This window comes from Lactuca virosa, chromosome 4 (assembly GCF_052849685.1).
Source record: "Lactuca virosa cultivar CGN04683 chromosome 4, Lactuca_virosa_CGN04683_v6, whole genome shotgun sequence".
NCBI classification, from domain to species: domain Eukaryota; kingdom Viridiplantae; phylum Streptophyta; class Magnoliopsida; order Asterales; family Asteraceae; genus Lactuca; species Lactuca virosa.
The window spans coordinates 205,041,516-205,054,049 of record NC_136429.1 but is presented as its reverse complement, the minus strand read 5'-3'; positions in this window follow the sequence as shown (position 1 = coordinate 205,054,049).

Here is a 12,534-nt window from a genome sequence, read left to right as displayed (position 1 = left end):
CTCGTCTGGCCCATATGGCCGATAGTCTCGGGCGTTGTCGGCGCCTCCTGTCCGCCTCCTCCTGATCCTGACCCGAATCCAGTCACAAATCGTCGAGTAACCACCATGCTGAAAATATACCAGAAAGATATCATATATTCCACATAACAATCCGGGAACCAACTCCCAACAAAACCCTAGGGTTGTGACTTCCTTGCTACGCATATGGGTCCTGTGCTCTCAGTAGTACGAGCCCATACTACCTTCCACACCTACCCATATTTGTCTCAAGTATCATCATAACACCCTAAAACTATAAGTAAGCATGGCATGTACTCAATACTCACTCCTAGAGGAAGGCTAAATATCTCATAACTGGCGGACTCATCCCAAACAACCCATCCATGAAACTAGGCTATTAGGCATCATACAATCAGACAATTCTATCTTGCAATTCGTGCATATCCCTAGCCTAGTACTAACATGCTGTTCTAAGATATCACATAAATCAAATAATCCGTAAGGTATTTTGGGGTTTATCCGCGATCTCGGGCTGATAGTACACTTGCATCCTCCTTTATTATTTTGAAAACATTTTAAGAAAATCGTTTTAAAATCTTGTCCTCAGTTTGAGACTGGAGACACGCGAGTGTTTCCTCCAATTCACTCAAACCAAGGCTCTGATACCATCTTGTAACATCCATAAAAATCATGCCAAATTTAACCTCTTCAAAACATTTCCAAACCAATGATTATTAAAAAACTTGTTTTCAAAATAGTTCAATGTCAGGGTTTCCCATAATCACATCATAAAAACATAAGGAGGTGCACGATCACGCCTTCGCCTTCCCGCGATCATCAAAAGTACCTGAAACATTAATCGATAAATGTAAGCTCGAAGGCTTAGTGAGTTACCCCAAAATACCAACGCCATACGATCATAATCATAACATATAAACTAACACATCATGCATAATGAGCCATCATTCTGACTGGATCGCCTCACAGGACATCAGTCTATCTGGACCACTCTCCGAGCCTTCTGCACGTCTGAACCGCCTCTCAGGGCCTTCAGCCTATCCAGACTGCTCGCCGGGCCTTCGGCTTGACTATATGCCCTCTCGGGTCTGTAGTCTATCCGGTCCGCCCTGGGTATCTTGGCCTACAATACAAAGCAGAACCTGCCTCAACCCAATCTCCCAAACCAACAAACATGTGCACATAAATAACATACGCTAGCATGCAAGTACAGATAGTCATACAGATCTAACATATCACTAACACGGCAACCATCCTATAACCAGGATACCGATCTAACCGATCAATAACATAACAACCATCCTATAAGCAGGATACAGATCTAACAAATCTCTAACATAGCAAACATCTTATAAACTAGGATACCGACCTACCAGGTCACTAATCATATCACCATCCTAACTACCAGGATGTAAATCAATAAGCATATCATGCAATAAACCCGAATACAAATCCGATAAGGGCCGACATTGGTGCCTTAGACCCTGTTGATATGGTGAGGAGAACTCACCTCATAGATGTCGAACTGTAGTGATAATGCAAAACTCTCGAATTGCAGCCATGAACTCAACCACCTATCAACACCATAGGACCAAGTCCATCAGAATCCTAATTACCAAAATACCCTCAAAGTCTAACTGGTCAACTCTTGGTCAAAGTCAACGGTCAATGTTGACCCGACTCGTCGAGTGCAGCTAGCAACTCGTCGAGTTCCTTAAGAACTTAGGAAGTCATGAAACCCTAACTGACTCGCCGAGTTTCCAACCAACTCGTCGACTCCATGCGTGTCCAGAAGTCGGGGAAAACCCCTACTGACTCGTCGAGTCCCCGTACTGACTTGCCGAGTCCATGCAGAACCCAACCACGGTAAAACATCATCGAACTCGCCGAGTCATCTATGCGACTCGTCGAGTTCATGCAGTCCATTTCTTGTCCAGATGATTTTTAAGCTACTCCAACGCTCCAATTGGTAGATCCAGTCTCCTGCGGCCTAGCTACCACGTAAAGTTGCAAACTTTACATGCATGCAAGGTCTTAAGAGCCAAAACTAAGCTAAAGAAGAATCTTAAGGCAAGGAGAAGGCCATAGCTTAAGAAAGACTAGAACTTTGTGACAATAAGGGGCTAAAGGAGTCCAAATATGAAGTTACAACCTCAGATCTTGCCCCAAATCCGGAAATACCACAACAATACACTAAAAAGGGTTCTAAACCCATGTATGAAGAGATATAGCTAAGGGAGAGCCAAGGTAACGACTTGTTACCTTCAAAGTGATGCTAAGATGGAGTGGAATTCGGATCCACAACTTCTCCTTGTTCCAAGCTCCTTGGACTTCAAGCTCTTCTCACCAAAATCCACCTTCCAAGATTAATAACACACAAAAATGGAGAGTAAATACGATTTAGGGTTTCTGAGCTCAAGGGGGTTGTAAGGGAGGCTAATGACCCTTTAAATAGGGTGCAAAACCCTGGAAATAAGGGTTTCATCCTCCAACCCCAACTCGTGGAGGTGTGTCCTCCAACTCGTCGAGTTGGTCACTTAAGACACGCGGCCAAGTTCGTTCCTACTCGACGAGTCAGGGCATCCAAATCGTCGAGTAGACCTTTCAAAATGAATATATGGCTGTAAAGTTTATACCTGAGAGTCGGGGTGTTACACTCTCACACACTCAAGAAGGTATAAGGCTCGAACTAGGGTTTCTCTAGGCTATATGGACGATGAGGGAGGCTACAAATGAGGCATAAGTTCTTTAAATAAGGTACAAACCCCTGAAAATTAGGGTTTTCCTTTACAGTATCTACTCGTTGAGTTAGGGCCTTCCTACTCGTCGAGTAGACCCTAAGTCCCGCATCCAAAATGATCTCTACTCGTCGAGTTGGGGCTCCCCAACTCGTCGAGTCCTAGTGCAAAACCCTAAAAATTTGAGAAATAAATGATGCCTGGAACAAGCATTACAAATCTCCCCCAATTGAACTAGACTTTGTCCTCGTAGTCTACTGATGTAAACAAATCCGGTTAGTGGTCTCGCATCTCATCTTTCGGCTCCCATGTCCATTCGGAGCCTCTTCGGTGCTGCCATTGCACCTTCACTAGCTTCACTTACTTACTACGAAGGACCTTAGTCTTCTTATCCAGAACCGCAACGGGCCTCTAAATGTAGTTCAGGCTCTCATCCACCTGAATGTCGTCCAGAGAAATTACAACGACCTCGTATGTGACACACTTCCAAAGCTGAGACACATGGAAGGTGTTGTGTATCTGGCTAAGGTCGTTGGCCAGATCCAAGCGATAATCCACCTTGCCCACTCGGGCAGAAATCCTAAACGGTCCAATATATCGGGGCCCTAGCTTGCCCTTCTTCCGAAACCTAATGACACCCTTCCATGGTGACACTTTCATTAAGACGAAATCCCCCACCTGAAACGCGAGGTCTGATCGGCGCCGGTCAGCATAGATTTTCTGACGACTCTGTGCAACTCGCAGCCTGTCGCACACCTCCTGAATCAACTCAGTAGTCTTGAGCACTACCTCAGTGCTCCCCATGACTCGATACCCTACCTCACCCCAACAAACAGGGGTCCTACACCTCCGACCATACAACATCTCAAACGGGGGTCGATCGATACTAGCATGATAACTATTTTTATAATAAAACTCTGCTAGTGGGAGGTATGTATCCCAACTCCCTCCAAAATCCAGCACGCATGCCCGAAGCATATCCTCGAGTGTGTGGATTGTTCTCTCACTCTGGCCGTCTGTCTGGGGGTGGTAAGCAGTGCTGAAATTTAACTGAGTGCCCAGTTCCTAGTGAAACTTTTTCTAGAATCTGGATGTAAATCGGACATCCCGGTCAGAGACCAATGACACTGGCACCCCGTGCCTAGCCACCACCTCTCGCACATAAATATCTGCTAATTTCTCTGCAGAGATACTCTCAGAGATCGGAATAAAGTGGGCACTCTTCGTCAATCTATCCACAATAACCTATGTGGCATCCACACCCCTCGTTGACCTCAGTAACTTCGTGATGAAGTCCATGGTGATCTCTTCCCATTTCCACATAGGAATGGGTAATGGCTGAACCTTTCCGTGAGGCCTATGATGTTCGGCCTTGACCTTCCTACACGTCAAGCAACGATCCACGAACTACGCAATCTCCCACTTCATGCAGGGCCACCAGTAACTCAACCTCACATCCCTATACATCTCTGTGGCCCCCGGGTGAATAGAGAACTTGGATCTGTGTGCCTCCTACAAGATCTTCTGCCTCACACCCCCGGTTACCGGTACCCACACCCGACGACACTGTGTCAGAAGACCTTGACTATCCCGAACAAACAAGGGAAACTGACCCTGAATCCGCTCTATCTTCCAGTTCTCTTTCTTCAAACCCTCCACCTGAGCCTCTTTGATCATATCCAAGAATGGAGAGATCACAGTCATCCTCAAACAAAATCCCTAATCGGAGCACTTGCCTCCTTGCGGCTCAAAGCATCGGCCACCACATTGGCATTCCCTGGTTGGTATAAGATTTCACAATCATAATCCTTCAGTACATCTAACCACCTCCTCTGCCGCATGTTCAGGTTCTACTGATCCATCAAGTACTTCAAAATTTTATGGTCAGTAAAGATGGTGCATCGAACTCCATACAAGTAATCCCTCCAGATTTTAAGGGAAAACACAACCACCCCCAATTCCAGGTCATGAGTGGGGTAGTTTGCCTCATGAGGCTTCAGCTGCCTCGAGGCGTACGCGATCACATGCACCCTCTGCATCAAAACAGCGCCTAACCCTGTGATAGACGCATTACAATACACCACCAAATCCTCGAACCCATCGGGTAGTGCTAAAATCGGGGCCTCACATAGCCTCTGTCTCAAGGTCTTGAAAGCCAACTGCTGATCCGGGCCCCACCGAAAAGTCACATTCTTCTTGGTCAAACGAGTCAAAGGTACGACGATCTTGGATAAATCCTGGCTGAATTTTCAATAGTACCCCGCTAGAACTAAGAAACTACGAATCTCAGATGCATTATTCGGTACTTCCCACCGCATCACTGCCTCAATCTTGGCTGGATCAACCAAAATACCCTCTTGGATGATGATGTGTCCCAAAAACTGCACCTCTCTCAACCAGAAATCACACTTTGAGAACTTGGCATAAAGCCTTTCCGTTCTCAGTGTCTCTAATACTTCCCTTAGATGCTGCTCATGCAGCTCCTTGGTCTTAGAATAGACCAAGATATCATCGATAAACATGATCATTGACTGATCCAACATCGGCCTACACACGCTGTTCATGAGATCCATGAACGCTGTTGGGGTATTGGTGAGCCCGAATGGCATCATCACAAACTCATAGTGACCATACCGCATCCTGAAAGTTGTCTTATGTATATCCTCATCCCTAATCCTCATCTGATGGTACCCCAACCGAAGATCAATCTTGGAAAACCAAGATGAACCCTGCAGTTGATCCAACAAATCATCGATCCTCGGTAGCGGATAACTGTTTTTCACTGTTAGCTTGTTCAGTTCTCGATAATCAATACACATCCTGTGTGACCCATCCTTCTTTTTCACGAACAGGATCGATGCTCCCCACGGGGAACTGCTCGGACAAATAAACCCACGGTCTAGCAGCTCCTGAAGTTGTGTAGACAGCTCCTGCATCTTGGGCGGAGCTAGTCGGTATGGTGCCTTGGCTATCGGAGCATCACCCGGCACCAAATCAATGAGAAACTCCACTTGCCTCTCCGGAGGCACCCCTGGAAACTCATCGGGAAAGACATTCCGAAAATCTCGTACAACCGGTACACTACCCAAATCTATCATGGGCTCAACCCTCGTATCCGATATGTATGCTAAAAATCCCTAACAACCATGATGGAGAAGTCTCCTGGCCCTCACAGCTGAACAGAGGGTTGGCCCCTGCAAGGCCCTCTCTCCATGAATAACTAGTGTTTCTCTGGGTTGTATGGACGATGAGGGAGGCTACAAATGAGCCACAAGTTCTTTAAATAGGGTACAAACCCCTGTAAATTACAGGTTTCCTTTACAGTATCTACTCGTCGAGTAGACCCTAAGTCCCGCATCCAAAATGATCTCTACTCGTCGAGTTGGGGCTCTCCAACACGTCGAGTCCTTGTGCAAAACCCTAAAAATTTGAGAAATAAATGATACCTGGAACAAGCGTTACAAGGAACAAGATTCAAGTTATCCAAGTTCATTTAGGTAATTCCTTCTTCTTCCTTTAGTCAAATTCCTGTGATCATCAACGGTGGAGCTTGAAGGCATTTCCATAAGTTGGTAATTATGCATTGAATTCTAAATGTAATGTTGTTATGAGTAATATAATTTAAGCTTTAGTTGGTTATTCCTTATATGAATTATTGAATTTGACATAGGTGATCTGAAACCCTAATTAGGTGATTTGTGAGAAAATGTAAATTAAGCTTATTACTTAATGAATTAAGTCATATTGAGAATACATTTGTGGAACTTAAATGATTTTGAGACAAAAAGTTGAAACATGAAATTTATGTGATCAGGTAAATAATCATTGTGAAAATGAAGTGGGGCTAAGCTCTTTACAAGATAAGTCATGTTAATAAAAGCTTAATATGCTAATTGAATAGGTATTTGGCAAGGAGATTTAGTCAAGGAAACTTTTGTCAAGAAGCACCAAGTGAAAGACAAGGTTGTTAGTTAGTTTTCAGTTAATATCAAGGTGAGTACATATGGGTTTAGTCAAGGAAACTTTTGTCAAGAAGCACCAAGTGAAAGACAAGGTTGATAGTTAGTTTTCACTAAATATCAAGGTTAGTACATGTAGCTTTTTTGCTAGTGCATGGTTTTACTATTAATTTTAACTCTATGGTTTCTTTAGAAAGAAATTTTTTATACTTAAATAATTTATAAAATATAAAAGCGTAATCTAAGTCTTAAGTATTTAATGCTTTTAAGGTGATTTTTCTATTATGGTTTTGATCAAATGAATGCTTTGAAAGAGTAAGTAGTATTTGGAATAGTTTTGAAAGAGAAAAGTAGTAGTTTAGGAGTAAATGAACTCTTTTCAAAAGAGTTGGTTAAATTTTTTGAATAGTGTGTAATTTTAAATAAATAAACTCTTTGTAAGAGTAGTTAGGGTATATGTGATTTTGAAAGATAAAAGTGTGATATAAGCTTATGTTAAAGATTTTAAATTTGTTAATGCTATGATATGATACATTTTTATAATATCAAGTTATTAATGATTTCTAGATAAAGCATGGCATATTAATGTGATTGAGTCTCCAAAAGAAAATTGGTGATCATTCATATATTGAATATGATTACGTAGCATAAAGTAGAGTCTTGAAAATATGATATCCCATGAAAGGAATAAGGGATGACTATACTAGGATAGTACATCCCTTCACGAGGTAGATGTCTAGGGTTACTTTAATGGGTTAATTTTTTATTCATATTTCGGTAAGAGTTGATAGTTAATACTATGAAATTTGTATATTTAACACCCTAAGATTTAGATTGGTACACAACCATAGGACCATATGTTGATAAAGAGGTATTATAAGGGAAGGCCCGTAAGGTTTAGTTTTGATTGTGATCATACATGACATATATATTACATTACATGAAGTAGATTAAAATGAAATATATTATCAAATGTTTTTATAATACTTTATGTGTAAACCCATTTAGCTCACGAGAAAATATTTTTCTTACATATGTTTTGTTTAAATGTCATGTACTCCAGGTTCAAATACGAAGAGTAGAACATTGTGATTGTATTCATAGCATTGAGCTTTGAAAGATAGAAGTTGGACATATTTTATGTAATGTATGAATATTTACTACTTACAATGGTTTTGTTTGTATTAGTTGTAACACTCAAAGTCGATTTGTATTTAATACAAACATAAATGTTTTTTTGGGACTATATTTCGATAACATGACTCTAGGTCATAAATGTTTTAAAAACCATAGTAATTAATTATTGAGAAATTTTAGATGTTATAAGTTGGTATCAAAACCATAGTTGACGCAAATTTGGCTTGTCTTATCCATACCTAGAATCAAATTATGAGGAACATTAAAGAAACATAGCGATTTAAGGTCACTACTATTCAAATTACTTAGGTATTATGTGCTTATACTAGATATTATTCTTGCATGAATCATAAATGTCATGATATATTATGATATATGACTTGATTGTATTCATAAATTATGTTACAAAACTCTGAGGTACTGAATTCAAAATGTTTTATGGAAAATGACCATCATCAGAAGTGACATCGTGTCCCTTCTTGATGGACAAGTGCCGATCTCTATATCGATAAATAATATACAACAAGGAGAACTAATAAGAGTTCCCGATTGATTACTATGAAAGCTACCAAACGACTTTTTAAAGAATATACATACATGTATTATTGAAGAACATATAAAGGAATGACAAAGTGATGTGAAGTGCACATCAATAAGGAGTGCAACTCTAAAAGAAGGTTACAAGATTTATTTGACTTCCATCAAATTCTTAGATGAATCAGTGAAACATAAATAAGTTGTGAGTACAAGGTCGTGCTAAGAGATAATATAGCTCGACAAAAGAGCAAAGGTTTGATCACAATATAAATATGTTATCTCTGAAGTATGTGATTAAAGAGATCCGAATAACTATGTGAAATCGATCCAATTGGAGATACTTGAATCATAGATAGGTGTTTGAGGAAGACCTAATGATAGGTAGAAACTTTTACAAAAGGGCAACTCAAAACGAATAAAATTAAGTAAAGAAAGATAATATATAGTTAAGTGAAAATTGTGAAATTTGGTTTGTCACCCGTGGACAACCGTGAGAATTAAAGTATTAAGAATTAAGAACCATAATGAGTATTGGTTAAGTAGATGAAAGTAAAATGCCTAAGCAAGTGTTTGACAAAGAGCTAAAAAGAAAAGGAAACAATAGGAAGTTATGACTTCCAATTAATAAATATGTGGATATTCAAAAGTATAATTTTTTGACAGCTTTCAAAGTAAAGGGATATTTTCTTAAATCGGAAAAGCGTGAGATCTAACATGAATAGAATGAGTTGTGAAATACTTCCTGGTATTTCATGATAAGGAGAATAAGTTGAAAGCAAAGGAAAGCACAATAGTAAACAAAATACACAATGGTAGTGTCAACCAATGAAATAGAAAAGATTTTTAGTAAGAGATCTTAGATGTATGAGAATACATTTTCATTAATGACGAATGATATTAAGAGGAGGTTTTATATATTAAACATTTACAAAGGAAATACAATTTTGTAGGAAATACTCCAAAATATTCCATGATTGTTGGAAAGGGATGCAGTTTAATGAAAAAAAATATTAGTGAGTTGTAGATTTGTTAAAGTACATTCTCTTGATGTACTAAATTGGTAAAGTATAATACCTTAAGGAAAGAGAGTATGCAAGCGTTTCTTCCAAATATCCATGTGTAACGATGAATGGAAGTAGTAAGAGAATGATTTATTATGATGAGTATGGTAAAATCCATAATTAAGTTCAAAATGGGCCAAAAACTTGGACAAGGGGTTAAGTAGAATGTGAAAAGTATGAAGACACGGAAGGTGTAAATATCAGTACATGAAGTATAAGTCTCAAGAAGAGATGACTCGAAGTTAATGAGTTTTTTAAAGGATTGATTAAAATACAAACATTATAAGGGAATGAGAGATGCGAAAGATGGACTTCTATATTGTTGGAAAATTGTTTGAGCAGATTATGTGAGTCTATATGTGTATGGTATGTGGTCAAAGTATAGCCATTAGTTTTAATTTAACTAGTAATTGGTCAGATGTAGTCATGTTGATGAAGACTACTATTATATTATGGTACAAGTAGAAAGCGTGAAAATTGATTAGCAAACGTTGTAAACAACCATTTACAATGTAACCAATATAGACCAATCCATTAGCCTTGCATAGCTTCCACAAATCTTGCATATCAAATTTTCTAGAAAATTTGTGACATACATCGATACAAAAATCTTCTCCATGTTTTACATATTAGGGTTTTGACCATTATTCCCCATTCCCACTTTATTTGTATCATTCCTTTCTTGCTTTGATGTACCAAACTTCCATTGCCGATCTTTATTGATTACTACATTAACAATGTCTATCACACAAGTATCACAATGCTTCAGTCCATCAAATCACTATGAACATACTTCCGTTGCCAATATTTGTTGATTACCATGTTAACAATGTCGATCACACAATTATCAAAATGCTTTAGTCCATCAAATTACTATGAACAGTCATAATTTAATCATCAAGAAGTAAGTCATCATGTGTAGAGTTTTTTAAGGGCTTTAGATATGAAAGTCCTTAAGTTTGTCAATTTTTGTTGGTTTGTCCATGTAACAATTTTTGGTTTGTTTCTGCCTAATATTTATACACTTTTTTCATGTATGCAATTTAGTCGGTTGGTCTCTCCACAGTAGGTTACCTTCCATTTATGTGGCCGTAATAATGACTCATAGTTGACGTGGCATGCCATGTTAGCACTATTTTATTTACATAAAAAAAGTATTAAAAAGGGGGAAAAATCATGTGTAGGTTTGAAAGCTTCAAACCCACGTCCTCCCACTTTCCAGGCACTCACTTACCACCAAGCTAGACCAATTTGTGTAATTATTGCTAAACAATAATATGTATAATCTTTATATCACCGATACATAAATAATAATAATAATAATAATAATAATAATAATAATGATGATGATGATGATGATGATGATGATGATGCTGATGATGATGATGATGATGTTAATAATAATAATAATAATAATAATAATAATAATAATAATTGTATTTAAAGGCTTTTAACATAATGCATATTATATAGAAAATGACAGCCATATATACACCACAAGTGGGTTAGTGGTAAAGAGTTACCCTTTCATGTAGGAGGCTATGAGTTCAAACCCATCAGCTTCCTTTTGTCAATATTCTCTAGTATTTTTAGTGATGGAAGAAAAACCCTGAGTCAACTCCACGTCAATAGGTCAGTGCCACATAACTTAAGGTAACCAGTTATTAAAGGTAAAATTGGCTAAAAGTGTGCAAATATTAGGCATAAACAAACCAAATTTTATTGCATGGATAAAATCGATGTTCAAATATTAGGAAGAAACGAACAAAAAATTATCGCAAAGAGAAAACCGACAAAACTTGACAAACCTAAGGACCTTCATGTCAAAAGCCTTCTTTTAAACGGCGATGACATAAACCGAGTAAATTTTAACTTTATTACTCATATTACAAATCTAGAAATACACCCTATCAACAATATTATCAAATAAATCATATTTTCTAGGAGTAGATGTCCCAAAAAGTAAAGAATTTCGAAAATTCCACAAACTATAAAAAGAAGTCGTCACCACTACATCAAAAGTCTTTCATTGATCTCCTATTAACCAAATGGAATTTTCCCATCAACTGAATGGAATTTGCCTAGGGATTGAAGAGAAAAAAGGACAAAAACCTCCCTCCCCCACACACACACATCAACTACAAATCCTTTCCTACACACTCTATCAAGAAAGAGGAACTTGAAAAAATGAGCAATCATCTCAACAAAGGATGAACAACAAAAGCACAAAATCGGGTCCACTATAATGACCCTAGACGAATGAATCTCGTTAGTGGGGATACTATATAATATGATGCAACATATAAGAATGTTCAACTTGATATGAACCAAATTATTCCATCGAGTCTCCATCTCACCTGTTGCTAGCATACCACTATTTAAGAAAGCACGAGTTGATGCAACTGCAAATGAATTAGAGACATCCAACAGCCACCCCAACTTATCATATCTATCAACAACAACACACTCCACATCAAAGAAATTAAATCAAACCACTGCTCCTGCTCAACCCCTTAGGTTAACGCCTAAGGGTACCAATTTCCTAAACAATATCTACCCGGTCTTTAACCGAGACGTCCTTCTGCAGGTCCAATGTAAAAACCATGTGAAAGGTAAGGGGTCGAACTCCAATCTAGGCACCCTGCCAGAAACCCGTAAACGCCCACGGGGAAAATCTTGTAAATCAAAATCCTTATGACGCAGACGGGCCAAAGAATGAATAATATCATTCTAATACAAGTAGAAAAACCTAAAGGAATAAGTGACTCGCATCTCCCATCCGACCTATACGTAGCCTTCAACACCATAACCCATAATGATGTTGGGAATATTAGGGTTTGTAGTAGAGATCTGGATACCGACTTGGATCGTGATATCACTTTCCGAACTGATATTTCTACCCTATGCCTGGGTTACAAGAAATTCAGCCTAGGATAATCCAAGTGGACACTTACGATTCTAGGCACAAAATCGTAAGCCAAAATGCTAGAGGATTCTATGAAAGTGATGAAAAACGAGAGCTTAAGATCATAACCCTCTTCTGAAAAGAAGAGCCATTTATATAATAAACGATATTAGGGTTTC